Here is a 26,498-nt window from a genome sequence, read left to right as displayed (position 1 = left end):
CCTGTGTGAATTGTAGAAAAGGTCTTCTGGCACCAGTGCCAGCTCACCCTGAACCCTACCTGTGAGTCAGAATACCAACCACAAACCTTCAAATCATCTATACTGTCAGTGGTGTCAAAGCTACAGTATTTTGCTGAAAAGATTTATTAAATTAATGATGAAGTTATAAATAGTTCTACTTTTCTGAGATTTACAGAAGAAAAAGGGAAATCATATCTCTTTCAGTTATCTTCATTGCCTTGGTATTAGCGAGAAATCCAGCCCTTTCCTGCCAGCTCCTTTTCAAATGAGGTACTATTGGTTACATATGTCAACAAGCCAAGAGGGAATAGCTATGCTGGCTGCTCTTCAGAAGCTGATGTTACCCTGAAGGCGCCTATAGGTATATGCTTGAGCGCAACATTTGTGTGGTGCACCTTACATTGGAACTTATGGCGCCCAGTTGAACTTGGAGTGACTAAAAAAGTGGCTATGGAGAGAGGCCTGCCTCAAAAATAAGCCACCTATAATTCCTGCAAAATGTATTTTATGATCAAGAGAGAATCATATGCCAGGATCAGTTAAAATAGACCTACATCCTAGACTTGCATTTTACCCATACTATTGCAAATCACACATATAGTATGAACCGCACCATGACGTTTTTTTAGGATCTTTGTTCCTCAGATGCAAAGAGAGAAATGCTTGCAGAGCTGGCCGACAATTCATACTTGGGCACAATTGATTCCTTGCTAACTTTTCACAGACTGACTTTGAATCTTATCCTCCTCTGCCTCAGCAGCAAATAGGACACTTGTTCTTGGAACTATGCCAACACATAAAAGGCTGTCTCCTTCAACAAAGTCACTTCTCAAACAAGATACATACAACTTTTGTTCTATGGCAGTTAACAATGTGACACTATCTTCCCAACTAACCCATTTCAAGCTCTGCATTCTGCTTTGTTTAAAAAAAAAAATATTTTCTTTTATTATTCTTTAGATATCTTGTTGATGATAAATCTGACTTTCTACCCCTCTTGCTCTAATCCATCCTTCTACAAAATCCTCCATTCTCTCTGGATTGTTCTTTCAATTCTTCTCCTACTCAGTCATTCATGGAACCAGTAGAAGTACTCTTCAGCTACTCTCATTCATCCTATTGCTGTGTGCCATCTATTCCAGTCTTTAGTGCCTGATCTTCCTGATTGCTTTTCCTACTGACATTGCTCTTTCTTTGCTGTCTGCTCTACCATTTCTTTAGCAAGATTGGTTCCACATAATGCAGCTTGCTCATAAACAAGGCTTCAGCTTCTTTGCTGTTAGGGTCTTTATGGAACCTCCTTTCCAATTTGGTGTTACTCAGTGGTTTTGGCAGTAAACATAGACTCAGTGGTTATGAGTAGAAATAGACTCATATCAATTATACCTTCAATTAAAGTCATGCTTTATATCTGAAAAAAATCGTGTGAAATCCTGCCCTGCAACCCCACGCAAAAAACGAACTGAAAATGCATCAAAAGTAAAACATTGAAAAGCATGCTGCGTGTGGCATTCGGTGGTCATTTCATGAGTTACTTGAAGGATCTTTACTCCTCTCCAAGGGCTAAGGTCTTAGCGAACAGCACCATGTTGGTGCTGTTTTGTATAGGCCAGGACATGCACCAAGGATGTCTGCTCTTCCCTCTTTCGTTTGCCCTGATGGAGGAACCCCTAACAGAGTGGCTGATGAGGGATGCATGATTTCTGGGGTTCCAGTGGGCAGGAGGGTACGTGAATTGGGGGAAATCAACATATTTGACAATAGTGGGAGAACCTCCTCAGATCATTTACACCTCACAGTTAAACAGAGCCACAATACATTTGAAATACGTAGATTTGATTGCACTTGATCCCATTGTATGGTTTTTGGTGTAGATAGTGTGATCTTTCTTCATAACGTAAGTTTAGTGCTACTAATCGAGGTCTGAATACCTGCACAAGTACATATAATAGTGACGGTACTTCCTGATTTAGTATCTATTAAAATTCCTTTGGCTCTGCTCTGTGGTCCTCAAACAATTAATGGACTTTCTGAGGTGAAGGTCTTTCGAAATTGTGTTTCTTAGCTCCTTACAGTATGTTTACATACCACTTATCACATTTAGCTGCCGTGGTGTATTGCATGTAGATAAATCAAACAGTGGACTAGTACTGTGCTCAATTGAGCCATCGCTGACCTTCATCCCAAATTCAGCTTAAAGACCACTCTTGGCATACCAAAGAAACTGCTTGACATAGTACATAAATGAATTGCTGCGCAATGGTTCTTATAACTTGCTTAAGTCACAGTGACATGCAAATGACATGGTGCTGTGGCTAACAAGGTATACCCTACTATGGAAGGTGTGCAAGGGCCATGGTCATGTCCAAGTGAGCACTGTTCGACAATTGTGCCACCAAAGGCAACCCTGACTACTTCCCTTCACAAAGAAACAACTCCTTTTTCCAATGTTCTAATGGACCATGTGCTATAAATATACCATTCAGTAACAAGGGACCTCGTGCAATATAAATATTTGGCCAGAAAAGATAAACCCTATATTTGTTTATAATTTGTGTTTCCTTGAGGCAGTGGAAAGAAACAATAATGTATAGTGGATCCTCCAGACATAGTCTCCCCATGCGCTGTGGGTGGTTGCTTTGGTTTACAGAATCAGGTCAACAAGGGGATACCAAGACTCTGGGGCTTAAATCAGTGGCTTGCATGGAAAATATATTCTCTGTATTAAACCTGCCCCTCAACTTTCTCAGAGGCATTACGTCAATTGCAAGTTGAAGTGCAGTCCCTAAATACTATGGGTCTCATTTATGGGAATTTGGAAGAGGGCAGCACAGAAAAAGTCACCTTGCTGTGCTGCCCTATGTCAAAGTGAAAGGGCAGGAATACACCATGCACCTATCTAATATGGTGCATTCCTGTTCTTTTCCCCAGTGCTGGCAGCATTTCGGCAGCCTAGCGCTAACGCAGGCACCCTTGCACCATGGTACACAGGGGTGCCTGTATTGTCAACAGGAAGAGGCAGCTTCCTGCACAAAAACAATCCTGGGAGGTGTTTTCCTCTTTCTATGCATGCTGCAGACTGCAGCACACATGAAAAAACAAGGAGAAATGATTGTATTTCTCCACGTTAAGCCTCTCCTTGGTAGGTGTACGTTTTTTGGCACATCCTCAGGTTCACATAGTTTTGGAAATCTGAGGAAGCGTCAAAATACATGGGTGTTGGGTGGGAACACCCACCAAACTGCCCATGGAATGCCACCCTAAAGCAGAGTAAGGCAACGCAGCGATTTGGGCTGCCTTTCCTTACTCCATATCTATGAGGCCTTTCTAAGCCGCGCAAAGTGGAGTGTCACAGTAAGTGATGTTATGGCAGTGCAAAGGGCTCATAAATATGCCCCCATATTCATAGAGGAGCTTGTCCCCTTGTGTAATCCACAGGAAATGAGCACATGGTTGACAGACCTTATAGTACATAAAGCAATGTTTGCATAACATTAATATGATTATGAGTCATAAAATATCTGGTGAACCTCGCACATGAAAATATACAATGCATCCGATTATGTAATGGAATGAATGGACCACACCTGTCTTGGTCCAGGGAGCATGCTTCTGAACCGAAGGCAAATGATGTAAAGGTGGCTGATGGGATAGAAGTTTGAAATCAATGTCATTTCTTAATTGTTTCTCGTTCTCTCTAGTTAAATACCACTATTGGTAAGATGTTGTGATGATACTTTAGTGGAATTGCAACCCTGCTTACTTGCTTTCAGTATAAAGTTTCCATTACTTTATACTTTATACTTTTTTACTTTATGTCCCATATCAAACTCTAATGTGAATTGTCATTATATTATTTCAAATTTAATTATGTAATTTCTCTTTAGCACCTTCACTTCACACAAGGGTGCTCGATTGACGAATTTACCTACGTGTAGTAAAGGTATAAGAGCAGAGACTCCGCACTCGGGCATGGAATGCCCTGCTGCTGTTCTTAAGAAAGAGTGATAACTTAGTGTCTTTTAGGAAAGAGCTCAAAACGTGGCTATTCTGTCAATAATTCTCCCTCACAGCCAGGGGTGTGTTGTTTAGGTCTGATAGCGCCGGAACACTCTGCCTGAGTAGCTGAGCGCTCAATAAAACTACAGATAACATAACATAACATAACATAACAATCTCCACTCAGAATTGCAGTGTAGATTGTGGCCCGAGTGCTAAAAATCGGCACTCATAACTGCTACACATAAGTACCTTAGTGGATCTGGCCCTGAGTGCTAGCAGCCTTGCTTGAATTAACCCCAGTACGGTGTGCTCATAATTACTCTAGACCACAGGATATTTTGCACAGCGTGCCACTCTAGACAGGTAACAATCATATTCAAATTATCCTTTGTCCTGCTCCAATAAGAATAGAGCAGCTTGAGCAGACAGATTATATCCATGAATGGAGGAATATAAATGTCCTTGAAATCCAGGAGCATATTTACAAAAAAATGTGAAGCGTGGAGCTGCGCCAAAATCAGCTGCGCTCCAACATTTTTAAAATGCAGGTATGCACCGTATTCACAAGAATGCGGGGCACCCCTGTGTTTCCCTTAGTGCTGGTGCAAAAAAAGCTAACTAGTGCCAGCGCATGCACCCTGCCGCCATGTTGTAAGTGTGCCTGCGTTGCAGGGGTGATTTTTTATGTGCAGGAAGGGACACCTTTCTGCACATGAAGAATCATTCATGACAATTTGCTCTTTCTATGAGTGCTGCAAAATGAAGCTCACATGAAGAGAGCAAAGAAGAACGAAAAATAATTGATTTCTCTTTGTATCGCCATTCTAACTCCTGGTAATCCATGGCAATGGAATGGTGCTGTCTGTGGCGCTGCCTCGGCCTTGTAAATCTGAGGCAGCAATAAAAAGCAATGGGAGAGGTAGTGGAATGATACACAGCAACACCCATTGCACATCCCTTTGCCACAGAGGACTGCGGTGGAAGAGGGCATATTTACAAGGTGGCATTAGGTCACGTTAAGTGGCGTAGTAAATACGGAAAAAGGCTCTACGTCATGGGATAGTCAAAACAAGCACTGGCGTTGCCAATAGGTCTCGCAGTAGGAAAGTTGGAGCTATTGGTTGTGTAAATGACAAAGCCCTTTATGTATTAAAAATGATAACCAAAGTGAAAGGCATTGTTATTTGCAATTGTAATGGCTCCAACTGTCGTACTGCGAGATCTATTGGCAACGTGAGTGCTTTTCGTGTGTGAGTGGCGTTGTGTGTGTGAGTGGCGTTGCGTGTGTGAGTGGCGTTGCGTGTGTGAGTGGCGTTGCGTGTGTGAGTGGCGTTGCGTGTTTGAGTGGCGTTGCGTGTGTGAGTGGCGTTGCCTGTGTGAGAGGTGTTGCCTGTGTGAGAGGCGTTGCCTGTGTGAGTGGTGTTGCCTGTGTGAGTGGCGTTGCCTGTGTGAGTGGCGTTGGCTGTGTGAGTGGCGTTGGCTGTGTGAGTGGCGTTGCATGTGTGAGTGGCGTTGCATGTGTGAGTGGCGTTGCGTGGTTGAGTGGTGTTGCATGTGTGAGTGGCGTTGCATGTGTGAGTTGCGTTGCGTAGTTGAGTGGCGTTGCGTAGTTGAGTGGCGTTGCGTAGTTGAGTGGCGTTTCGTAGATGAGTGGCGTTGCGTAGATGAGTGGCGTTGCGTAGGTAAGTGGCGTTGCGTAGGTGAGTGGTGTTGCGTAGGTGAGTGGCGTTGCGTAGTTGAGTGGCGTTGCGTAGTTGAGTGGGCAGCGTTGCGTAGTTGAGTGGCGTTGCGTATTTGAGTGCCGTTGCGTAGTTGAGTGGCGTTGCGTAGTTGAGTGGTGTTGCGTAGTTGAGTGGCGTTGCGTAGTTGAGTGGCGTTGCGTAGTTGCGTGGCGTTGCGTAGTTGCGTTGAGTAGTTGCGTTGCGTAGTTGCGTTGCGTTGCGTAGTTGAGTGGTGTTGCGTAGTTGAGTGGCGTTGCATGTGTGAGTGGCGTTGCATGTGTGAGTGGCGTTGCATGTGTGAGTGGCGTTGCATGTGTGAGTGGCGTTGCATGTGTGAGTGGCGTTGCGTAGAGTGGCGTTGCGTAGTTGAGTGGCGTTGCGTAGTTGAGTGGCGTTGCGTAGTTGAGTGGCGTTGCGTAGATGAGTGGCGTTGCGTAGTTGAGTGGCGTTGCGTAGTTGAGTGGCGTTGCGTAGTTGAGTGGTGTTGCGTAGTTGAGTGGCGTTGCGTAGTTGCGTGTAGTTGCGTGGCGTTGAGTAGTGACGTTGCGTAGTTGAGTGGCGTTGTGTAGTTGAGTGGCGTTGGGTATTTGAGTGGCATTGCGTAGTTGAGTGGCGTTGCGTGTGCGTAGTTGAGTGGCGTTGCGTGGTTGAGTGGCGTTGCATGTGTGAGTGGCGTTGCATGTGTGAGTGGCGTTGCATGTGTGAGTGGCGTTGCATGTGTGAGCGTTGCGTAGTTGTTTAGTTGTGTGGTGGTGTTATTTATTGATGCTTTGTTGGTGCTGTATGAGTGTATTTTAGTGTTGCTATGTTTATAGTGTGATGTGTATATTTGTAGATGTGATGTTGTGTAAGTATTTTTTAGCATTATGTAATAAATGGAATGTGTATGTAACTTTTTTGTATTTTTTGTGTTTAGTAATATGTTGAGTGCCTTTGTTGATGCTTATGTATGTATTTTAAAGAAAAAATGGCGGACGCAATGCGTCCCCTTCACGCAACCTACGTTTAGTAGGTCATCGGTCTAGTTTTTTTTTGCTTTCCTTTTGGAAGTGTACCATTTTTGATTGACGTTTTATTTCAGCCAATCGGAGCGCTACGTTTTTGACGTTGCGTTTCGATTGGCGTGCGTCAACGGTGGAATTCCCCAGAAGATCGAGATTCGCGGGGCGCAGAAGGCGTGTTCATGTTCCTGTGCTGTTGTTGCGTCGTTAGACAGGTAAGACTTTATTTCTAACTGTTTTATTTATGTATTCGAATGTAGTATTGATAGTATGTATAAAGTAAAGAATATTATATTTTGTATAAAAATTTAAATCTTTTGTTCGCGACTATATGACTTTTTTGTTATTTACTTAAAATATAGTTAATTAACTGTTTATAAAGTTGATATATAATGTCTGTTTGTGTCAATTTTAATGTATTTATTGGTTGTATTTGTATTTTTACGTACATGATCTGTATTTTAACTTAGAAGAAGTATGTACTTTGTATTTATGTAATAACTGGATGTGATAAGTTTTAATGATTTAAATTGTTTATTTTTACAATGACAATGTTTGTAAATGTTTCGGAGGCACAGTGTTTAATTGAAGGTGTGTAAATGTATACTTTTGCGAATGTTATTTATGTTTTTAATCTTTATTAACGAAATATGCGAATAATGTAAGGCAACTGCAAATGTGGATGTTTCTTTGTGTTTTAATTTGCAAATGTATGTTGACGTTATTTCCATTATTCCTTCTTTTATCTGTGTTGATTGTTTCGCTTTTAAATTTTTAGTTTTGTGAGTGTTACCTAAAGGTGTTAATAATGTACGTATTATGAGTTAGTTATGTGATTGTTAGCTAGTGTTGTTTTCATTTACTTTGTGCGTAACAGATCTTGTGCAGTTTTTTGTTATTTATTTTTTTTTTTTGCATTTTCGTTTTGTTGTTTGACCTTAGTTTTGTAGTTGTTTGTCTAGGTTTCAAAAGGATATCGTAGAGTATTTGTATCTTAAAGTAGTTGATGTGAAACGTTAATAATAGTGTGTAAAAAACTTGCTGTATAGTACTCGAATAAAAAGAGCATGCTAGTTTAATAATGATGTGAATTTTTTAAACGCCGGAAGTTGTCTGTAGGTGTTAATTGGAGGTGAAGATAGTTCCAGACAATGTACCCTTCAGAGTGAAGGCATCTTCTTTCAGCATAGCATTATTGTTAGGTTGATAAGTTGCCAGAAACCTTTTTGATGTTTCCTATTTGTGGGTAGGCGGACATTTTCAGAAGGTTCTGAATCCGTGACCTGGGGGACTCCTGTGTAGTGCCTTGTGGACGAAGCAACGATCCACAGTCTGAGCATGTGGTGTAAAGGGTGCTACCTGTAGCTTGGTTGTTTGATGATGAACAAGTTGTGTGTGATAGTAATGTGTTAATCCAGTCTAGGAGTGTTCACCGCAGGAGCAGGGTGCCCTTGTGTGGGAGAACAAGAATTTGCAAGAGTCCCCAAAGTAAGCTTAGGGGATAAAAGACACAATAGATTACGTTTTTGACATTATGAATGAAAGTGAAGCATAATATTGTGTGTGTGAGGATGAGGGGGTGAGGGTAAATGTTGCCTAACGCTATTTATGTGTTTTACAGTGTAGTTGGAGGGTGGACTTGGACGGTGTGAGTGTGAGTGGATGTGAGTGTCTGGGCATTTGATGTTGTGAGTGAGGCTGAGCGTGTGTTGGTGAGTGATGGTGTGTGAGGGTATGAGTGTGATTGAGGGTGTGAGGTTGTGAGAGTGTGAGAGTGTGATGTAGGGTGAGGATGAGTGAGGGTGTGTTCGGCTGAGGGTGAGGGTGTGTGAGGGTGTGATTCATAGTGATGATGCCTATAAGTGATCATTTTTTCCTTGTGAATATTGTACACTTCAAATGTATTAATGTTGTGAAGCGTTTTTTGAGAAAGCTAATCCTGCCCTATGTAATGTTGATTGATGCTGTTGTTAACGCTGAATCAAAAAACAAACACATCAGTAACGTTTTTTATATAATGCATGCCAAAAGTAATCATTTTTTTGTACGGTACACATCAATTTGCACTGCAAAAGCTTGGCTTGCATTAACATAGATGCGCATTGATTTTGTCTGTGTTTGCTTATTCGAGACAATGTTTACCTCCTTATAAATTTCCGACTACAGATGTGCATTAATTGTGGCAAAGTATAAGTATGAATCCACCTTTAAAAATTGTATTGTTGTTGTTGTTTAGTTTGAGTGAAATTCTTTCTTGTACTTATTAGTGAATTGCAAGTAGGATGTGAGGTCTAGTGCTCTTGTGATTACGCACTTTCTTTTTTTTGTGGATTATTTCCACCATTGTTTAATGTTTTATTTACTTCCCCTTACTTTAGTGACTGCTTTATGTTGTGAATTTTTGTCCTTTAGAGGTCTTTTTCCCCTTTGAAATTGGTGTATTACTCGCTGTGTATTCAGATGTTTCCCTTTTTTCTTCGGATTTTTATTTTTCTTGAAAAAATGTTATATTTAACAATCCTTTACTGCGTTTTTATGTATTAATTTGTGCACTGTCCTTGCGATGCATTAAGTTTTCATTTTTGAATTTCTACAAGTGTGTAATCTGATGTTTTGTTATTGAATTAAATGTTGCCTAATGCTATTAACTTTTGGAGTTGGAGGGTGGATTAGTAGTTGGAGGGTGCATTAGTAGTTGGAGGGTGGATTAGTAGTTGTAGGGTGGAGTTGTAGGGTGGTGTTGTAGGGTGGAGTTGGAGGGTGGACTTGGACGGTGTGAGTTTGAGGGTGAGTGGATGTGAGGGTCAGGGGGTGTGAGGGTGTGTGATGGTGTGTAAGGGCGCGTGAGGGTGACTGTGTGAGTATGAGTGAGGGTGTGAGAGTTGTGAGGGTGAGGGGGGTGAGGGTGTCTGAAGGTGAGGGGGTGAGGGTGTCTGAAGATGAGGGGGTGAGGGTAATGGGGTGTGAGTGTGTTTGATGCTAAGTGTGGGTGAGTGAGGGCGAGTGTTATGAGGGTGTGAGTGTGTGAAGGTGAGTGAGGGTGTGCAAGTTTTAAGGTTGAGTGTGTGACTGTGGGTGAGGGTGGGTGAGGGTGTGTGAGGAGGTGTGAGGGTGAGGTTGTTGAGGGTGAGGGTGTGTGAGGAGGTGTGAGGGTGAGGGGGGATGTAGAGTGATGGTGTGTGAGGGTGAGTGGGGGAGGGTGAGTGAGGGTGTGTGAGGGTGAGCTTGTTGAGGGTGAGGGTGTGTTGTTGAGTGATGGTGTTTGAGGTTGTGAGGGAGTTTGAGGATGAGTGATGGTGTGTGAGGCTGTGTGTGAGGGTGTGAGTGGGTGTGAGTGAGAGTTGTTGTGATGATGGCTATAAGTGTTTATATTTTCGCCGGGAATATTGTACACTTCAAATGTATTAATGTTGTGAAGCGTTGTTTCTGAAGCTAAGAGACCTATGTAATGTTTATTGATGCTGTTGTTAGCGCTGAATCCAAAATCAAAGACATCAGTAATTGTTTTTATATTATACATGTACATTTTTTTCATTATTTGTTTTGGTAAGGTACACATCAAGCCGCACTGCAAAAGCTTTGCTTGAATTAACATAGATGCGCAGTCATTTTGGAGGGTGGAGTTGTAGGGTGGTGTTGTAGGGTGGATTAGGAGGGTGGCCTTGGACGGTGTGAGTGTGATGGTTATTGGATGTGAAGTTCAGGGGGTGTGAGGGTGTGTGATGGTGTGTGAGTGTGAGTGAGGGTGACGGTGTGAGCATGAGTGAGGGTTGTGAGGGTGGACTTTGAAGGTGTGAGGGTGATTGGATGTGATGTTCAGGGGGTGTGAGGGTGTGTGATGGTGTGTGAGGGTGAGTGAGGGTGACGGTGTGAGTATGAGTGTGGGTGATGGGATGAGGGTGTGTGAAGATGAGGGGGTGAGGGTAATGGGATGTGAGAGTGTGTGATGATAGGTGTGGGTGAGTGAAGGTGAGAGTTTGAGCGTGAGTGAGGGTGAGTGTTGTGAGGGTGTGAAGGTGAGTGAGGGTGTGGGAGTTTGAATGTTGAGTGTGTGACTGTGGGTGAGGGTGAGGGTGTGTGAGGGTGAGGGTGAGTGAGGTGGTTTGTGGCTGAGAGTGTGTGATGTATAGTGAGTGTGAGAGTGGTGTGATGGGTGTGAGGAGATCGTGGGTGTGTGAGTGTAAGTTGTTTGAGGGTGTAATTGTTTCAGCAATTGAAAGTCAGGGTGTTATGCTTAAAAGGACCAAAATAACTGCACGCCTGAATAGGAAATGGAGAAATGTGTAGATGAATGAATGAGACAGAAGGCAGGGGGGTTTGCTTGCAAGATGCACGTTTACATGTGGTCAACGTGTAGGTATTTCCGTGCGTCAATGGAAAAGAGAGAAAGTCTGTGAGCTGGTTGTTGTGCATGTTTGCGGGCGTGATTGGGATAGGATAACAAAGAGAGACGAACCGAGACGTTTTTTTCGTGTATGTGTTCCAGCAATTGAAAGACAGGCAAATTATGTGTTTTTCTTGATTCATGAGGCCGGTTCCAATGCACCTGCTGCACGAAAGGAAAGCATGTCTGTGATAGAGTGTGTGCAAGGGAGAGTGGAGACACATGTTGAGCTGTGCTTAGTGCGTTGTCGGTGACAGCACAAGTCACCACCAAAAACAGAAGTGTTTTTTGTAATCCTACAAATTTTTTGTAGGCTCATACTGAATGTTTAACTTTGTCGGCACACGTAAAATGTCGTCTCATGATCGTCGTTTTGTTGTGGGTGAATGGCGTAAGCAGGCCCTTAGGGATGTTGCTAAGCATGTTTTGTGTGTAACTTTGCACTATGAAACGTAACTATAAAAAAAAAACAATGAACAACAATAAGACCATTGTACGTGCATGTCATCGACAGTGTAAAAGAACGTGCCGCTTGACACATTGTTTCTAAAGTTGCTTCCCTTGCTTTATGGTTTGGCGGAAAAAAAAGGCGCCTTTCGGTCTCTTTACTTAACATTTGCATTTCCCCGCGGATGGCCGACAACAGATTACAATCTTTACGACTCTGATGAAAGCAATTCAGTCTCCTGGGGTGGTTAGGCCCCAGACGTTTGACTCTGGCCCCCTCCCCACCTTACAGAGGGGAAAAGAAAGAAGAAAAAAAAGTTGTCGTGCATGAAAGTGAAAGAGTCTAGCCTGTTTGTTCTTTTAGTGCGTATTTGCGCGAGTAAAAGGCCGAAAGGTGCAGATGAATGAATAAGACTGAAGATAAGACAGGGGGGGGATAAGCTAAGGCAGGGTGGGTATGCTTGCAAGATGCACGTGTAAATGTTGTGAACGGGTGCATGTTTCCGTGGATGAATGGAAAAGAGATAGAGTGTGAGGGCTGTGTGTTACTGTCGTGCGTGTGGACGGGCCTGATTAAGATAGAATAAGCAAGAGCCACGACCAGAAAGCTGATTTTGGTGGACTGTTTGTGCATGTTGCCTTGCGTGCTGAATGGAACAGAGAGATGTTTTGGTGTTATTGTTTCAGCAATTGAAAGACAGGGTGTTATGCTTAAAATGAAAAAAAAAGACAGGGTGTTATGCTTAAAATGAAAAAAAAGTGCACGTCTGAATAGGAAAGGCAGACACGTGTAGATGAATGAATGAGACACAAGGAAGGGGGTGTTTGTTTGCAAGAAGCACGTGTAAATGTGGTCAACGTGTACGTGTTTCTGTGCGTAAATGGAAAAGAGAAAGTCTGTTGTCTGTTTGTGCATGTTGGCGGCCGTGATAACAAAGAGACACGAACAGAGATGTTTTTTGTGTATGTGTCCCATCCATTGAAATAGTGGAAATTAATTTGATAGTATGGATTGCTGAGGCCGGTGTCACTGCACCTGCTGCACGAACGGAAAGCGTGTCTCTGAAAGAGTTTGTGCAAGGGAGAGGGGAGAGCAGTGATGAAGGGTGTGCTATTTAAGAACACATACAGCTGTAGTTAGTATATAGTATTGAAGACGCATGTTATAAATATTTATTTATTGTCGGAAAATACGTCACTTAAAACTTTGAAAGTGTTGTGAGTTCTATGTAAAAAGAAAGGATGGAAGAGCGTAGTAGGAAGGATAGGCTATGGAGTCTTTGGACAAATGTAAATTATTTGATTTTATGTATTTTCTGCGTCCGGTTCCACTGCACATGCTGCACGAACGGAAAGCGTGTCTCTGAAACAGTGTGTGCAAGGGAGATTGAAGACGCATGGGGAGAGGGTACACGGAGCAGGAGGAAGGGAAGGCAAAGAAAGCAAGCTGGGTGAAGAAAGGGGGAGAAAAGAGCGCTGGGACGTGGAAAGGCAAGGAGTGGGGTATGGCAGAGATGTAAACAAACTAGATGCGCGGCCGCCATTTTTTTTTTACTGGGAGGTGCTGGTGTGGCAGGAGTGCTGATACGGCAAGGCTGTGTTGGCGGGGAGAAAGAGAGGAGGTGCTGATGTGGGAGGGGGAAGTCGCGGAGAGAGGGGGAGGTGCTGTTGTGGGAGGGGGGAGTTGCCGGTGTGGGAGGAGTGCTGCTAGGGCAAGGCTGTGTTTGCGGAGAAAGAGAGAGGGGAGGTGCTGGTGTGGGAGGGGGAAGTTGCTGGTGTGGGAGGAGTGCTGCTAGGGCAAGGCTGTGTTTGCGGGGGAGAGAGAGGGGAGGTGCTGGTGTGGGAGGGGGAAGTTGCTGGTGTGGGAGGAGTGCTGCTAGGGCAAGGCTGTGTTTGCGGGGAGAGAGAGGGGAGGTGCTGGTGTGGGAGGGGAGAGTAGCTGGTGTGGGAGGAGTGCTGCTAGGGGAGGAGAAGCCCTGGACGTGAATGCTCGTGCATGTTTGATCACGTGATTCACGTGAACTGCAAGAAAACCGCGGCTGAAAGCCCTTTGGTTTGAAGAGAAAATAGCCGACTTGAATTCTCCCCATTTCCCATTCCTGCGGAATGGTAAAGGCGAGACCTAAAAAGACAGGGTGTTATGCTTAAAATGAAAAAAAAGTGCACGTCTGAATAGGAAAGGCAGAAACGTGTAGATGAATGAATGAGACACAAGGAAGGGGGTGTTTGTTTGCAAGAAGCACGTGTAAATGTGGTCAACGTGTACGTGTTTCTGTGCGTGAATGGAAAAGAGAAAGTCTGTTGTCTGTTTGTGCATGTTGGCGGCCGTGATAACAAAGAGACACGAACAGAGATGTTTTTCGTGTATGTGTCCCATCCATTGAAATAGTGGAAATTAATTTGATAGTATGGATTGCTGAGGCCGGTGTCACTGCACCTGCTGCACGAACGGAAAGTGGTCTCTGAAAGAGTTTGTGCAAGGGAGAGGGGAGAGCAGTGACGAAGGGTGTGCTATTTAAGAACACATACAGCTGTAGTTAGTATATAGTATTGAAGACGCATGTTATAAATATTTATTTATTGTCGGAAAATACGTCACTTAAAACTTTGAAAGTGTTGTGAGTTCTATGTAAAAAGAAAGGATGGAAGAGCGTAGTAGGAAGGATAGGCTATGGAGTCTTTGGACAAATGTAAATTATTTGATTTTATGTATTTTCTGCGTCCGGTTCCACTGCACGTGCTACACGAACGGAAAGCGTGTCTCTGAAACAGTGTGTGCAAGGGAGATTGAAGACGCATGGGGAGAGGGTACACCGAGCAGGAGGAAGGGAAGGCAAAGAAAGCAAGCTGGGTGAAGAAAGGGGGAGAAAAGAGCGCTGGGACGTGGAAAGGCAAGGAGTGGGGTATGGCAGAGATGTAAACAAACTAGATGCGCGGCCGCCATTTTTTTTTTAAAGGGAGGTGCTGGTGTGGCAGGAGTGCTGATACGGCAAGGCTGTGTTGGCGGGGAGAAAGAGAGGAGGTGCTGATGTGGGAGGGGGAAGTCGCGGAGAGAGAGGGGAGGTGCTGTTGTGGGAGGGGGGAGTTGCCGGTGTGGGAGGAGTGCTGCTAGGGCAAGGCTGTGTTTGCGGAGAAAGAGAGAGGGGAGGTGCTGGTGTGGGAGGGGGAAGTTGCTGGTGTGGGAGGAGTGCTGCTAGGGCAAGGCTGTGTTTGCGGGGGAGAGAGAGGGGAGGTGCTGGTGTGGGAGGGGGAAGTTGCTGGTGTGGGAGGAGTGCTGCTAGGGCAAGGCTGTGTTTGCGGGGAGAGAGAGGGGAGGTGCTGGTGTGGGAGGGGAGAGTTGCTGGTGTGGGAGGAGTGCTGCTAGGGGAGGAGAAGCCCTGGACGTGAATGCTCGTGCATGTTTGATCACGTGATTCACGTGAACTGCAAGAAAACCACGGCTGAAAGCCCTTTGGTTTGAAGAGAAAATAGCCGACTTGAATTCTCCCCATTTCCCATTCCTGCGGAATGGTAAAGGCGAGACCTAAAAAGTGACGCTTCGGTGGCGATTGAGGCCTGTAAATATGCCTCGCAGAGCCTTGAAACTTTTTTGCAGCATGAAGGGCAAGCCAAAGATCAGCAAGATACATAAAGAGAGAAGGGCAGCCTTTGCAAATGTCCTGAATACACTGAGTGTCAATCAAACTGCATGCCAGTATTGACTGATAGTAAAGAGTGCCAGGCAATGTAAGTTTCTTCCTCTACACCTGTCTCTGGCTCTCCTCTCTCTGCCTTTCCGTTTCCTATTGGCAAGGACAGGTGCACTGAAATATCAACCTGAGTGTGCAAAACCAGTGCACTGTCCACATGATATTAAAATGTCTTCTGTTCATTTTTATTTAATTTGTTTGGCATGGATTTAGTGGAGCAGAACGTGAAGGGCCAGATCATCAGATCATAGGGGAATACAGGACTCTTTGGAGTTCATGAATTATTAGAAGGATAACAGGAAAATGGGAAAAAGTGTGAAAGGCAGGGGAGCAGCGACTTGTGTAGTCAGTCTTTGGACCTGCATACATACCCGTCAGGGGGTGCAGACGGAATGTGCAGGGGCCATACAAGGGAGCTTCCCTAGATCTGCATGGAGTGAGCCGTACATGAAATAGGGATGTGACAGAAATCAAGAGGGTGGCAGAGGGTGCAAGGGATAGAGTAAATCAGCGCGAAGGAAGCCGAATATAGGAATGGAAAAACAACAGTTGATGGACAGAATGCAGAACAATGTCAGACATTCACCCCCTTCCCTGGACCGGAATCAAGCCTCCTAGGACCGGTTTCTGGCTATCAGCCGTCATCAGCCAGGATAGTTTGACTCCAGTGATGTGGAGAGCACAGGACTCACGTCTGAGCATACCTGTCCTACTCGGGGTTACAAATGCATAAACAACAGTTGATGGACAGAATGCAGAACAATGTCATACATTCACCCCAGTACAGAGATCTGGGCTTAAATCCATCGTTTTTTTGCACTCCACACCACCCTAGTTCAGACATGGCCATATGCAAATCAGCCTTGACCCTGTGCCTCATGGGAACAGTCCAGCCCGAACTGCCAAGCCATGTCTTCCCTGGTCCGGAATAAAGCATCCTAGGACCGGTTTCTGGCTATCAGCCGTCATCAGGCAGGATAGCTTGACTCCAGTGATGTGGAGAGCACAGGACTCACGTCTGAGCATACCCATCCGACTCGGGGTGACAAATACAAAAATAACAGTTGATGGACAGAATGCAGAACAATGTCATACATTCACCCCAGTACAGAGATCTGGGCTTAAATCCATCGTTTTTTTGCACTCCACACCACCCCAGTTCAGACATGGCCATATGCAAATCAGCCTTGACCCTGTGCCTCTTGGGAACAGTCCAGCCCGAACTGCCAAGCCATGTCTTCCCTGGACCGGAATCAAGCATCCTAGGACCGGTTTCTGGCTATCAGCCGTCATCAGCCAGGATAGCTTGACTCCAGTGATGTGGAGAGCACAGGACTCACGTCTGAGCATACCCGTCCCACTCGGGGTGACAAATGCAAAAACAACAGTTGATGGACAGAATACAGAACCATGTCATACATTCACCCCAGTACAGAGATCTGGGTCTAAATCCATAGTTTTTTTGCACTCCACACCACCCCAGTTCATAGGAATGCAATCAGTTGACCAAGCCTGTTACGGAAGGTGTTGTCCCCTAAACCACACCACTGCTCCAGGGGGAACATCACTACCCTTGCAGTGCCAAGGTTTTGGGTGCCCCAGACAAGCCCTAAAAAGCTGTTGCCTTCATTATAGACGTATTGACTATCACAGGTGAAGTATATGCTCGTATTATTTTGACCTGTTTAGAAACAATGATTATTGGCCCACATTTGTACAACAGACCCAGCTGACTGTACATTTGGTAGTTTTTGTTATTTGTTGGAGGCTGAATAATGCTCACAGTGAATACAGAATGCATGATGCAAGTTTGCATGTGAGTTTCTCATTTAAGGCTAAGGTGTTGCTGTCTGGGGACTGTGCTGCAGAAAGTCAGCGTGTGCTTTTTTAAAAATAAACCCTGACACACATTTCTTCAACACGTTGGACCGAATACAATCTCACACACCACTAACAAGTACTTTGACTTTTTCTTGCCACACGTCATGGCATCCGGTTGGCCCACTTCTCTTTTATTACTTAATATGGCCTGTGTGTCATAATAAATATTTGTCTCTACTAGATTAACCGTGCTTGATTAAGTCCTACTCTGGGTGCTATGTAAATGCTTGTCATGGGTTGATTGAATGATTGATACCTTGAGGAAAGGCTGCACCATCAAGTTTGATACTTTTGACAAAGAAGGCAGCTCTTCTGCTTGGATGACTCAGTGCTAATGTGCGAGTTGTTGTGACTCACTTAGCTGTCACTTTATTAAAATTCTGTTTACATGACTGATAGTCTTAAATTAAGAAACAGTCTAATTGCGTACCTCATGTTTATTTTGGGAACCTCACAGAAACATATTTTACAATTACTGTGACTGGCAGTGTGTCCTCCTCAGGGCGAACGGGCAAAGCCAGAAATGTCAAATCTAATTTAAGGAAGACGCTGCTGACTGGCAAACAACGACTTTCCATTCTTTAATATCTTATGGTAAGTTCATTTGGTTTTCACAAAGCACAGAGTCACAGGCTAGGGTTTCATTGCTCTGAGAATTGAGAGCAATCTCAAAAGTTCGAGAGAAACTTGTTGATAGACATGATTATAATTAACCAGATTGGTGATAGTTTCGAATTGAATGGGGTAAATTTGCATAATGAAGGGGCTATATACAACAATGAGGAACTACCCGGACAAGACAGGTTACCGCTGGCTTGCCCTTTGGTCCCCCTGGAACTGCCTTTGCTATCTATCCCTGATCTTAGAGTCATGAACGCAGCAATATGAACAGAAAGTAAACAAATGTCATGACTTGGCCAAGGAGACGAACTCGAAACAATTGATGATGATGTTCCACTAATCTTCTAGCTGGCACTCATAGACGCAGAGTGAGCAATTGCCCAGGGAACCACCTTCCAAAGGGCCCCTGGGGAAGTAAAGTTTCTTTTTTTAATTAAACCTGTGTCTATTCTATTTCTTCCTCTGAAGCTCTTTCCCTCTCTGCCCACCTGTACCTCCGACACCCTCTCTCTCCCCTCAATGTCATCCTAATTTTTTGGGGAGTCTCGGCCAAGACATAATTCAGGTTTGTGACCCTATTAAAGTTTAACATATAGTTCAGTATTGGTTGGTTTCATGCCTGCTTAAATTTGTAGAAAGGGGCAATAAAATACAAATTTGTTCCGTACAGGTGCTTCCAAAATGTCTTTCCTGGGGCCCCCAAATTCCTCAAAATGGCCCTGACCCTATGAGGTCAGGTATGTGCCCGGCTGGCTTTAGTGCAGGTGAAGCATGGTGCGGAAATCATTTCTGGCACCTGTTAGACCTGGCATCATTGGCTTGGGTTTCCCCTGCATTTTTGCCTTTTTCTTCCTGTGTTTTTGATGTGTGTTGGACTTCATTCTGCTGGTCTAGATGCTTTGGGCACCTTGCCACTGCTGTTCAGTGCCAAAGTGCAAGAGCTCCCTTTGTAAATTGTTGCTGTGAATTGGTGATTCCATGATTGGCGTATTTTATTTACTAGTTTGAAGTTTGACGTTTTTTTTATTAATTTAGCACAGTTACTTAAAAACATTGCTATAAAAGTCAGCATTAGCACATTTTAAAAATCAGCATTAACACATTTGTCATATTAAAAGACAGAGCTGAGAAACAGCTCTCCAGGCTTAGTGTCCATTATGCTTATAAAGAAAACAGTCTTATAGTTGCCGATGTAAACATTTTGCTGAGCTAAACCAAAATAAAAGATGATTAAAACAAAAGGTGCTAAACCACGGGGGAGAAAAAATCTGTAATGAGTTTTTGAGGGGGAAGGGGTAGGAGAGCGGGAGCCGAAGAAGGTAACAAAAGATTGTCCAAGAGTCTCACAAATTTTCCAGACCTTGCAAGCACTTGAGTGTCAGTAGACGCAAAACAAAGGGCCGAAGCCGACCAGCATGTCCTAATGCCCCATCTTAAATACAAGGGTTTTAGGAGAGACCTTCTTGGGGCAGCTAGGGCCGGGCAAGAGCACAGGAGATGCAGCCATGATTCGGAGTGGTATTTGCACAATCTGCAAGCCCCCCCCCCCTCACTTGTTGGAGCCCATCTGTTAAAGGCCGTCGAACGCAGGCCAAGAAGTCGCATGAACATTATATTCTTCCATGCCACTGCGTTAAAATTTTCCTGGAAATAAGCTTGCGGTTTCCCGGGAAGATACAAAGAGTTCAAGGGGAGCACAATGGTAGATGGGAAATTAATTTGACCTGCCTGTTGATGGCATTTTTCCAGGCTGAGTATGGAATAGTGTCTAAGAAAAGAGATGCATTGTCCATCTCTAGCACTCTTATGGCCTTTGCAATCTGAGTGTTCCAAGGGTTGCCAGGACTGGAAAAAGTTTCTTTTAGTTTGGATTTTAAAGTATTGTCGCCAGCTTTTAGTGTCCTTATAAAATATTTCAGGGTATATACCTCGCAATAAATTGATTGTCTTTGTAGGCCCAGCTCCAAACGTAGTCTTGCCCGCTGAATGAAACTTGGAAGGTGGAAGATTTTTTTATAGGTGGAGATTTGGGCGAGATCAAGACTAGCAGAGCATGCGCCGGTAAAGGCTTGATGCCCGTAGGTTAAGGCAGGAAGAAGAGTGGCTTTGATCACCTTCAGAATGGCTTCTGCAGAGGGACTGCTCAGGGACAGGTTCAACCGGGTCAGGGAGTATGTAATTGCTCCTGCTCTCTTTTGCAAGGCGGCTAGGTGAGCTGCAGGTCTAGACGTCTCGTTGAAACAGACTCCCAGATAATTATATTTTATGGTTGTATTGATCCTGGCAGGCCCAATGTTCCACCTTAAACTTTTCTTATTCTTACATCTGCCAAATATCAGTACCTTGGTCTTTGCCTGATTGATTTTCAGAGCATTAGCAATGTTATATGTATGGAGCGTACTTAAAGCTCGTACCATGAGTCTGGTAGCTGACATGTCATAAACACGTTGTTATATAGGGGAGTCAAAAGGTCTCCCCACTTTTCCAGGGCACATTTGAATACCCCAGCCGGAAGACCATTTGGCCCGGGAGCACCGTCGTTTTTCATATTTCGCAGATACTTGGAGACCTCGACTACAGTGGTCAACTCGTAAGTTTCTGTTTGGATGGATTCAGCACGATCTCTTAATTCAATCACCACGGGGTCCGAGGTGTCACTGCGATATAGTTGGGACACGTGCAGGGCCCAATCTCCTTCACAAACCGCGTTTCCTTTCATCTTGTTCGTGGAACGGAGTTTGTTCATATAACTTCAAAACTGGGACTGGCTGTTGCCCTTGAGCAGGGCGAATATTTTTAGCCACTCAGAGTGTTCTTTTAGTCTCTTGGTCTCCCATAAAGATTTCTTGAAGGTCTTTCGCAGCGATGCCACATTATTGGCAGTATGTGCAGTTCCGATCAGTTTGTGCCAGCGCACAGCCCTCCTGAGGGTCTTTCTTTGGGAGGCTAGTGCTGGGTCATAAGTTTGCTTCGGACGTGGACCAGATGATCTAGACTGAACCACGGGGCCTGCCAGGAGATTCTGTAATTTAATGATGGCATTATCCATCGTTGAACAACTGCTTTACACATGCTTTACACATACATACATCCATAACAACTGCTTTACACATTGCCTCTAAGATAAGCCTGTATGCTTGTGCCAAGCTACCAAGGGGGTGAGCAGGGGTTATTTTAGGAGTGTATCCCCCTTACCACGACTAGAAAGAAGGGTCCCTACTTGGACAAAGGTACCTACCTCTGCCAACTAGAGACCCTTATTTCTAACAGCACCCTCTTTGAATTCTCTAACTACCACCGGGCAAAACTGCCCCTCATCTCTCCAATCATAAGTTATTACTAAACACAGTGCCTACCTCCCTGAGGTCAGCGTCCCCTCCATAGGTCAGCGCCTAGAGGGACTGCACCAGTCGCAGTGCACTAAAGCCGGCCTTGGGTATGTGAGCACTTAGTTAGAGGTTAACCACCAGGACCTCATCGGGGCAAAAAAGTGGTAAGGTATATGAAAGAAAATGAAAATAAATTACAGCTATGCCATCTCTTATACTTGATTAATAATGGAAGGCAGTTAAGAACAGGTTATCAATAGAACAGCTCAAAGTAGAATGGCAAAATCTTTGAGGAAAGAGAGAATATCTAGTAAGTTAGGAACTCACAGATTATTGCTTTCAAGTGATATACAGACTGACCCTATGGTCCAGGCAATAGCTGGTGATATGACCCAGAAAGTTTCAGGATACCTTCTTAGAGTGAGTGAAATGAGTGGTGTGGAGTCCCTACAAAACAGAAAGTTGTGAAGCAAAGATTTTTCCCACTGACTCTACTTAAAGTCAGCTGGTTGTGCCCACCCTATCCTGTGGATTGAGAGGGCGTTCCTGATTGGTTCTTTGACTCCACACTGCCAGTCTCTCCTTTTCAGCCCCTGACTAAAAATGTCTGTATGTCACCTCTTCCAACCCAAGCCAAGTTCTACTCTGTGTTTTCTAATTGGTGGTGTCTTTCTTTGTAGTTCTCTACAAGGAGTTATTTCTCTCATCTTATGGACCAGGCTAGTCTGAGGCACTCAGACTAGTACATTTACTAATACATTTCTGAAAAATGGCTCTAACATGGCAAGTTTGACAGTGGTGGTCAGCCAACTCCGGGCCTTCAGCAGGGCACCATTGTGGCAATTACATAAAAGGAACAAACCTTTGCAGAGCAGGCGCCATGTTTGTTGCACTCGCTCAACAATGTATTTTTGTTTTGTTTTCATTTTTTAAACAATTATTTATTCATCGAAAACAGCATGTAACACGTTCACAATACAGTAAATTTACCAGCATGGTATCCAACTACCCTGGAAGGCAAGTACATATGCGGCGAAAAATCAATTGATGTGATATGAAGGGAGCTTTCTCCATGCACATTAGGGACATTGTGCATTTTCCCTACCTGGGATTGTCATTGCTTACACTCTGTATCTCTGTACGCAGATATCCTTTTTAGATACATCAGGGATGTCACAGTGGCCTTCGAAGGCATAGCCTCCATATTCAGTACATTTGCTGCCCTGTCAGGCTGAAGGTTGATTGGACCAAATCCTGTTAATATCCATTCACACCCACGATTCCTGACCTGGTAACCATGCTAAATGGTGTTCGCTTACCTTGGCAACCTCATATGTTCCGATATGTCGGCATTCATGACTAACACTCTGCTTCAGATCTATATGATGGCAATATCACCAGAGCACTAACATCTGTACGTGTGCTGATGGCGTCCAGGCAGTTCCACACAGGTTCGGAAGCAGGACATGTTGCCCTCATTAAAATGATTATGATATCCCAGTTTATTTATTATTTTACTAATCTTACCCTTTATATATCAACGTCCTTTTTTACCCTGCTAGAAGGATTGATACAATTAGTGGTCTGGCATAACACATGCCACGCTATCGAGCAGCACTACAGAAGCTCTACTTGCTTATAGACATGGGGGCTTTATCTGTCCCCAACTTGGAGGAACATTATCTGGCCTCTCAACTTTAATGGGTGGCCCGATGGACTGCAGATTCATGCCTAGAGGACACAGTCTCTCCAGCCTGGGACCGGTCTAAACTACTTCATTTATTCCACCCCTGCACGTGGCCCGATGTACCTGATACCACTCCTCTAAAAGTCGCTTTCTGGTGTTCTAAATATTGCCATTCCATCACCAAGAACATCCACCCATAAGCACCAGAGCTTCCGCTGCTAGGAACACAGTTCGCTCACAGAGCAAGCTGAGCTTACCACCCAGCATACTGCAGGTATCCATACACTTGGATATCTATAGCAAGATGGCCCCTTATACCATTAGATTCCCTGATTAAAGATGATGGACTGCCTCCAGGTCAGTTTCTTCTCTACAACTCACTAGTGGGAGTGCTTCTAAAATACACCTACCCCGATGTACCTAACCTAAGCTTAGTTCGAGGGAAGAAGTAAGTGAGGTGTAGCATAAATGTAGTATTCTATTGCCAAGAATCTGTCCAAGATTTCTCTTAGGGTCTAATCAGCTTCATACCTTAGTTTGGAATGAAGAAGGTCAGGCTCAGGACTCGATTTTCCAGCAACCAGCAAGGGTAGCCTGGAAACACTGGAGCTGGATTTCTCGGCAGGAGAAAAGACAAGACAGCGTCTCTTTCAGTGCGTCTGCTGGAGGGTCCGCTTCCTTTGGCACTTGCTGTAGCAGGATGCGTCGGGCAAGTAGATAGTCGAACTGCTCCAAACCACTGTGTGTTTGCTCAGGCAAGTGTGGGCATATTTATACCTTGAAGTTGCCGAGTTTGACGTAAAGGTGGACATGATAATGTCATTAAAGACTCTTGGTTCTTTAAAAACTCCATGAGTTCTTGGACAAATCAGTTCTCGAGCAAGGGAAAGTCCCTAGCTGCTGAAGCAGAGTTTTCCAAGAAATCGTTGTAGATTTTCGAAACTAGTGGAAGTAGCCCTGCCGTATTTGGACTGCATGAGCTATGTCTAAATATGGTTATGATTCTTATGCCTATACAAGGGCCTAGCGATTTATACCTATATAGGGGCGTCAATCGGTAAATTTACAATAGTGTCCTAAATTGGTTTACAACACCCACTCCACGCTTTTATGTTCATCTAAGAGTAAATACTAAAACATAGAAGCCAGAGTATGTGTTTTTACAATCCCACCCGAAAAATACATGAAATTTATTTAAAAAAATGATCGTAACAAAAATGAGCATTTGTACAGTATGCATCTAAAAGCAATGATTTCATTGGAAGCATATGATATGATATTAGCAATGCTAACCAAAGAATCACAAAATTTACATTTATGAAATGGCTCTAGATACAGAAGAAAAAGTCGAGACCATCCCATAGCAGAATACACAAGCTAGTTTGATTTGTGCAATAGGTCAAAATTGTTTCTATGCAGTAGTCAAAGAATAGTTCTACTTCAAGCAGATTAATTTGTGCCAAAGTTCAGTCTGTTTTGGAAAAAAGTCAAATAAATCTGTAGTGAAATACAGTTTCAAATTTGGAAGCCTTTGTTTTGAAAAAAGTGAAGGTCGAATTTCAGAGTTCCAAAAAGAACGCTGTGTGATAATTTCAAAAGTTATTCTCGGTGTCAGGAGAAAACATTAAGTCATCAAGACTGGCAAAGAAATCGTCTACCACAGTAGATGAAAGTTCAACCACTTCATTAAGAAGGTCAATTGTACACAGATGAGAAGCATCGCCGTCAGCGTCAGTCGCATTAGCAATGTTCGCAGCAGATGGTACCTGTGTGCCTGTTGTTCCGCGTATCTCACCTCCAGTTAGATTTGCCGGTGAGATCTCAATGAATGCCGACATCAGGATTGGTAGCTGTTGGGGACAACACAACACATGAGCCGTTACCGGACCCAGTAATGCGTCAGCAATCGTTGGCATAACCGATGGTAGTGTTAGACAGGTATCTAACACGCATTCCTCTCCACAAAGCAGGCATCGTAAAACAGGTAAGATGCAATTTTGCAAGATTGGTCTGAATAACAGGAACCATGTGGTATTTAGATCTCTCAAACGAGCCAAGCCAAGGATCTGTGTTATTCTCTCAAGATACTTCATGGACTTGAGTGTATCCTCCATGCTGACTTGGGTATCGCTGGTGGCCGGATTTGCCATAACAGAGCAGGAGGAATAAAAATAAGATCCCTGCTACGAGTCCCAAAATAAGAGGCAGGCCGCCGAACACAGAGTGTACGAAGTTAGGAAAAATGCCCAGGACTGATTCAAAGGGTGCTAACAGTCCTGTAAAAGTTGTCTTAAATACATGTGCAATACCGCTGGTATCAGACATGTTAAAGATAGGATCTAACATTTCTGTGAAATGTATTGGGCAGTTTGTTGATAATAATGCATGTATCTCTGCCGAGGACTTGCAACTTGCAGATCATAAGTCTCTCTGGACGAGGTCAGTGGCACAGTTTTTGTAAAAGAATGGCTTTCATTCTTCTTAAAGTATCAATTCATATAGAAGAGATATTTAGTGAAGGCCATAGTGGCGATTCCCTGTCTGTCTTGGTTTTCGGAAACAATACTTGCATACAACAAGTGACCCTTGCTGACACAGTAACGAGATAGCCTATTCCTGGCATGATTCCACAACAGCTGTGATCATTTAACATAATGTAGCTACCATTGGAAAGCTGCCTAAAATTTGGTTCTATTACCGCTGTGGGCGAACCCCTGCAGGTTGCAAAAAAGGTTATTGGAAGAACCCTTGCAGGCTCCGTGTAAATTAATACCTAGACACAACAGTGGACCGCACTGTGAGTTTTTACAATTTTTACCACTAAGAAATACCTCCTTTCCCCCACTCCAACATTTGTGTGTGTATGGTAAATCCCAGGTCGACTTAATGTATTATTTACCCAACCTTTCATTCAAGCCTGCTGGTATGTGTTTTAAGCAAAACTGAAACTGGAAAGTCGTTAATGGTATCATGATAGTGCCATGTATTATCCATTCAAATGATGGTTTCTCAGAAACGGTCAATGGTAATCTCTCCAGTTTTTCTATGCTCAGCACCGTATAGTCTGCTCCCCTCTGTGCCAACGAGATTTGTTTATCTGTAAGGTTAATCATAGTAAACAATTTTGTAGTGTTGATTACACGCCAAGGCACATAGCCAGAACGAAGGTTTTGTAACGTCCAGCCTAGCAGCATTATAAAATGTAATTGAGACTGGCCATGTTGTAACATTAGCAATTCCTGTTCTATTATGTCTATGGCAGAGGATACAATGCTGTCCAAAGAATATATTCTGGACGACAGAGTTGTTAACCCATTGTCAAGTACAGACAGTGCTTTTTCTAAATTAATACGATCAATTTATCGTATTCTTGCAGCTGTTTCAATTTGCGTGACTTTCCATGCATCATTGTATGCAGCTTGTATACCGGCGTATATGAAACGTTTATGACGTGGATTACGAGGTCCCAGTAAGAATCCTCATAAATTAACACCATCTTTAAGCAAAGATAAGTGTTGTTTTATTTCTGGAAGTGTAGATTTCTGCAGCCACTCAGGGCATAGTTTACCTACACTATAAGTTGTTATTATCCCTGGATGTTGTCTTTGGATATATCTTGGATCTGGCCTAGTTACTGTAAACACTTGTGTCTTGTTCAGGAATCTATCTTGACAGTTATTCGTGTCTGTGGGCCAGATTAACCATTTTTCCATTC

The sequence above is a fragment of the Lissotriton vulgaris genome, chromosome 9, assembly GCF_964263255.1.
Source record: "Lissotriton vulgaris chromosome 9, aLisVul1.2, whole genome shotgun sequence".
In the NCBI taxonomy this organism is placed as follows: domain Eukaryota; kingdom Metazoa; phylum Chordata; class Amphibia; order Caudata; family Salamandridae; genus Lissotriton; species Lissotriton vulgaris.
Note: the sequence above shows the minus strand (reverse complement) of the source record.